Source organism: Hippocampus comes, unplaced genomic scaffold (assembly GCF_001891065.2).
Source record: "Hippocampus comes isolate QL1 unplaced genomic scaffold, H_comes_QL1_v1.1 scaffold355, whole genome shotgun sequence".
NCBI lineage: Eukaryota > Metazoa > Chordata > Actinopteri > Syngnathiformes > Syngnathidae > Hippocampus > Hippocampus comes.
Window position 1 is genome coordinate 36,600 of NW_017805284.1, and position 5,901 is coordinate 42,500.

A 5,901-nucleotide genomic window follows, 5' to 3' on the forward strand; every position below is an offset into this window, starting at 1 on the left:
TGAGTGGAGTCGCCACAACAGTAATACCCTCGCCTCGCATTCTCATGGCCTCGCCATATATTGGAGATTTCGAAATTTCGGCCCGAACGGAAGCCACAAAGGGTACACGTGTGCACACAAAAGGAAGATTAATCATTGAATTTCGAGTATTTGAATAGCGTTTTGTGTAAACTAATTCATGCTTGATCGGCCAAGTGCGCGCGCGGGCGCGTGTGTGTGTGCGTGTTACACGCACACACACACACACACACACACACACACACACACACACACACACACACACATCTATTTATTTATTTATTTTTTCCGGAATTTTCAGAAAAGTCCACTTTCATCTCTGTTCTTGTTACGCATACAGTGTAGGCACTTAACTTCCAAGCACACTTTGCCACAGCAGTCACATTCTACTAGACAGTCTGGAGAAGCTCCCATATGTGGATACTTCGGATTTAGGAACAGTCCACAGTTTTGTGTCTTCAAATTGATGTGGTTTTTACAGTTATCTTTGATGTACTGTTGCCTGGCAGATTCTTCGTGTTATCACCCCTATTTGACTGCATCATTTGTAAATCTGTATTCATTGGGGTAACATATTTGCTTCAGCAAACTTAATGAGGGATTTTCTCAAGCTGTTGAACAGGCTGCTTTCATTCTGGATTCTGTTATTCTACCAGTTCGCAACCTGAACCATAGCTTGCTGTAGGCTTGTTCTGTTGTATCCCTCTCAACATTTTGGGCCTCTTCATCACTAACTGTTATCAAAGGAAGCAAAGAGTTACAGTGTTCTAAGAGATCTTCACGGGACATTCCGACACAGCTTTCATCAAACAGCTCACTAAGTACTCCTGGGTATTTGGCCTGTAGACTGCTCGTGATATAATGTTCATTATAATGTCTGTTGACTGACAAACATACTGGTTTATCAGCCTTTAACTGCTTGAAGAAAGTGTCGTACCTTGACTGGGACACACTTCTAGCCATCTTTTTCACAGGTGTTTCATCAGTTAGTTTACTGTCTGAATCCTGTGTATTGGAAACACTTGATTTTTTCATCTAACTCTGTTTACGTGTCTTTGACGAAGTAAAGTCAATCTTGTGCAATGTGGCATAACTCACAGATGTTTTAGAAGCAGGGCAGCATCCAGTAAGCAGGTACCTGAGTAACTGAACTGGCTTCCCTCAGTCTGACTGTGGCTTCCACATAAAACAAGACTGATGCTACATGTGAACAACTCTCTCCAAGTCCAGCCTTGCAATCACAATGTGCTGAAATCATTTTTGACTGACCATCTGTGATAATCCATGGGTTTAGACTTGGATCCGATAACTTCTGAGAGTGCATAACTCTAGCTCTGACAATCCGATGTCCACTCGAAGTCTTGCTGTAAACACGAACATCTCCTTCTGAGAGTGCATAACTCTAGCTCTGACAATCCGATGTCCACTCGAAGTCTTGCTGTAAACACGAACATCTCGTACCCATCCACAAACAAAACGGTCGTAGCTCTGCAAACTCTTGTAATTCTGAAAGCCCTTCAGTTTGAAAAAAGGGCTTGGCTGACAGATTAAATAGTTCACAAGATCTGGAAAGGTGATTTTGGGAAAAAATTGGTAATCTTCACTCCATTCAGATTTCTCAATCTGATCAGGATCCTCGCCAATAACAGCAATTTTTTCTAAATACCGACTATGTGCTTGCTTATCCAATGTTTCAACATACTTCTTGTTGGGGGAAGAGCGGCCTCCTCTCCCCCGCGTGTTCGTTGAATTTCGGATGAGGAGAATGTTGGTAATCCAAATAAAGGCTGGAGTTGATGAACAGTTCCTTCGAAGCTTTTAATAACAGAATATTCCGGGCACCCACGAATTACAGACAATGGCTGCGCGTCACGAGTGCGAAGCAGGAAGAGATTCACATCATTTTTATACCATCAGAAGGGCGGTACCGAGACACAAATTGTGATATCATAACTTTCGTTTCTCCTCAACCGATTCTCAACTTGGCGCATTCCAAAGTTTGTGCGTCTTCAGTAAGGAGTATTCCAATTCTAGGTGATGATTGTTACAAGGACGCCAAGCTACACTGCGGGCATGGGAAAGTTATACAGCATGACGAAATATGAGCAGAATACAGACTTCATTCCCCCTCTCGGACTCGTAAGAGTCCGACACCGGAAATGGTTTTAATAAAGGTATCAGCAACATCATCGTCGCAGGCGGCTGGCGCAACGTCAAACAAGGGTTGTATGGAAAGATCAGATGTCAACATCTTATTAGTAGAACAAGATGCAAATGCATGCAACAATGACCAAATGTTGATCGTTAAGGGATGTCCCTGTCCATGGTGTGTCAGATGTCCTCCGGAGCGGGGTCATGAATGAATCGACGAAAGTGTAGTGTAGGGAAGTTGGATGAATGACCAGGAAGGGGCTGTTGTAAGCGTGAGCGGGAATGTCATGGAGAGATGGTGAGAAGGGTGGGGTTGTGGCTCATCAATGATGAATTGAACTATATCGGTTGTTTTCTTCAGGACCTTAGGGTAGACTACCTGGTCCCAGGTTGATTTTCACCGGGGTTATTTTGCCCGTATACCGTGAAATCAACCTCTGTTGAATGGTGTCACCAATAGGGGCAGCTGGGGCTGGATCAGTAGATTTGGTTTTTTGGTCCTTGTCAGGTGGTGGGATCGCTCAGCCCAAGGTGGATGTGTGTGCAATAATTAGCCCAATAAAGGAAATCATATCTTTTTTTCTTTTTGCATAACCATATCTCTATTAAAAGCTTCTTCTTTGCAGCATAATCAATTAATAATTATAGGCATAAGCATTCTTCTTTGCAAGCATGATCAATTCATCATTAATAATATGCAAATGTATGATAACTAAAAACAATCAACCTAACATTTCCCTTGTTGGTAATGAAGTCTGTATTCTGCTCATATTTCGTCATGCTGTATAACTTTCCCATGCCCGCAGTGTAGTGTGCATTCACAAATCACCAAATTAGTCAGTAAACAACTCTTTCGTGTCGAAGTCTGCGTAGTGAAAAATTCTTGCGCGATCAGCACGAGCCCTCCAATATGGCGCGCCGCACAGAATTGTGGGATACCGTTACTATTTTTAGTAAAAAGGACGGAGCCCTCTATAAAAGACAAAACTTTCATTTATTAGATATTTACGAACTGCAACACAGAATCCTTTGGCGGTCGGTTAGTTCAGTCAACAGCATAACACGGCATACTGCCAGAAAAACGCGATCCGAAAATAGGCAACCAAACGCGGACAACGCAGTAGCTGTTACCGGTACAAACATGTTATGCGGTCTATGTTACGTTGAGCATTAAGGTTAGCAATTGCAGCTAAAGCTGTGTAACTTGTGTCACCCCAAGTGCCAAAATGGCTGCTGTGAATCAGTCGACGCATCTCAAATTGGCGTGTTGAGGTGCGATGAGCTGTGCAACATAGGTGCAATTTCACAAAAAAAGATATTTGTCAAAATATTTACCTGGAAAATTGTGCTGATTTTGTCAGCATTCATGTCCTCCTCCTTCAGGGTGACACGCTTGGCTCCTCAAAACAACAAGACATAGCTATCCATGGCTGCGATAGATACCTCCCGTAGTATGCTGGTAATTCTCATTAGCCTACAGAACTTCCGGGTCACATAAATAAAAACAATTAAATATAAAAATCAAATTCAGTCAAGTGGCCCGTTTTTCCGTTTCGTATTTTTGATCTGAGCCTAAAATCGAAATATGAAAAAACAGGCATATATTCGTTTTTCATGTTGGATTAAGAAAACGAAAAACAAAATTATCAGTCTCCTTTTTAATTTTTTGTTTTTGATTGGCAGTTGAAAAACGAAAGAACGAATGATACACGGATTATTATTTTCAACTATGTATTATCAATATTCATTGTTCTAAACATGAGAAAGCATTCAGCAAACATAACTGGAATCGATCAAAAGGACTCAAAATCCCAACGGCCAAACCCGGAAGTGAAGTGCCGGCATGATTGACTCCAGCTGTAATGCAAATTACTTGGTTCAAACAAACATTCTAGTGCCACCGCACAAACGTGACAACTGTGCAAAATTAACTAAATAAAAGACACCACTGTTACAGAAAGACTTTACACGCATTTTAAACTGCCGATCGCGAACGGTAACTGACCGTGATTGAAACTAACTGTGATGCCGCTCTTTATACGTTGCGCTAACTGTCACCTGTCAGTGGCAGCACCGCCCCTCTTAAAGCACCAGATAAATCCAACAATATGGGTTTCCCTGGATGAAGTTTGTTTGATTTCTTCATGATTTTTGCGGTCCTTGGACCCCTCGGACCCATTTTATACCTGTGGACGAGGGGTTAGAGCCAGTGTTGTGTCCGAGGACCGGCAACCCAGGCCAAGGCCAAGGACTTGGCTCCGAGGCTAAGGCCAAGGACCAAGGACTTGACTCCGAGGCCGAGGCCAAGGACCAATAACCGACTTTCGGTCCTCGAGCCAGTCCTCGAGGCCAAGGACCGGCTCGAGGACCACAACACTGAGAACCAGATTCCTGAGTAGCTCTGACATCAGTGGTTTCATTGCTGACCTTGTGAACAGAGAAAGGCTTGTTTCAAATCTGCCATCTTAAGCTTGAATGAGAGCTTGAACAGTAACACATCAGTGTGTGATGTGTTTGTCATTTATCCATCCATCCACTTTCAACACCGCCTATCAGGGATGCGATGAATTGCTGGAACCTATCCCAGCTAACTTGAGACGGAGGGAAGACTGCACCCTGAACTGGTCACCAGTCAGTCACATGGCACGCGTAGAGACCATTCACACATTCATTGAATGGGAACCGATCACACCCTGCCCGCACATAAGTCAGGCGAGCGTACCACTCCACCATCAACGAGACGTTTGTCATTGAGTAAAGGAAAAGTGTACACATTATTATGTGTGGAAATGTACAACAGGCAGGATTTTTTTTTTCAAAGATTGTTGCATGATTTGTCATGAACACAGTCATAAACATCCCATTTTTAAGGATTACCGCAAATACATTTGGAAGCAATTGACTTAAGTATTGTTGTAGTTTCCACTGTTTAAATATTTTTTATGTAAAAAGTATATATTGTAGTCATATTTTAGATGGATGGTGTGATTTGCTAACCCTTCTTTTCAAAGACCGACTGGAGTCGTCAAACTCTTTCAGCATAGCCATGTGGATGAGCTGGTACTGGACAATAAAATCATCTAGCCTGGTGAGCCTTCGAGACAGGAACCGAATGTGTTTCAGATCCCACTGGCTTTTCTCCATTTTGCCCTGTGTTTTATTGTCATCTTTGAAATTCTGAAAAACAGTGACAGCTGCTTTAAATCGAAAAAGATTACTGAATATAGGAGAATGTATTTCCATTCAGCTACCTGTCTTTTCAGGGTTTTCAGGAAATTATATCTCCGTGTTGCATTCTCATAAATTGTGCCAGTCCCATGACGTCCAAGACCGCACCTGATTAAGAGCCGCATGCTCAGATTTATGAAGAAAAATCAATTTTGTAATTATATGCGCCGTACCGTACTATAAACCGCTGGCCAATGAGTAGGCGGGGGTGTGCTTCTGTGTCCCTGCCGCCGGGAGCCTCCGGGTTAGGCCGCTGACGCGGTCCCCCGCTGAAAAAAAACGCAACATTTCTTAAGGTAAAAATAATCTCCATATTTTTATGAGCATGATAAATGCATTTGCACAACGAAATTACGCTGAAACACATAATAAGAGGCCAGACAAAGAGAGATCTCGATGCGCATTTGTGTAATTACGAGGAGAAATACTGCAGCCCACTAGGCTTTAAATAGAATAATGCAAATCATATAAATGGGAAAAGATATATGAAATTATTTCTATAGT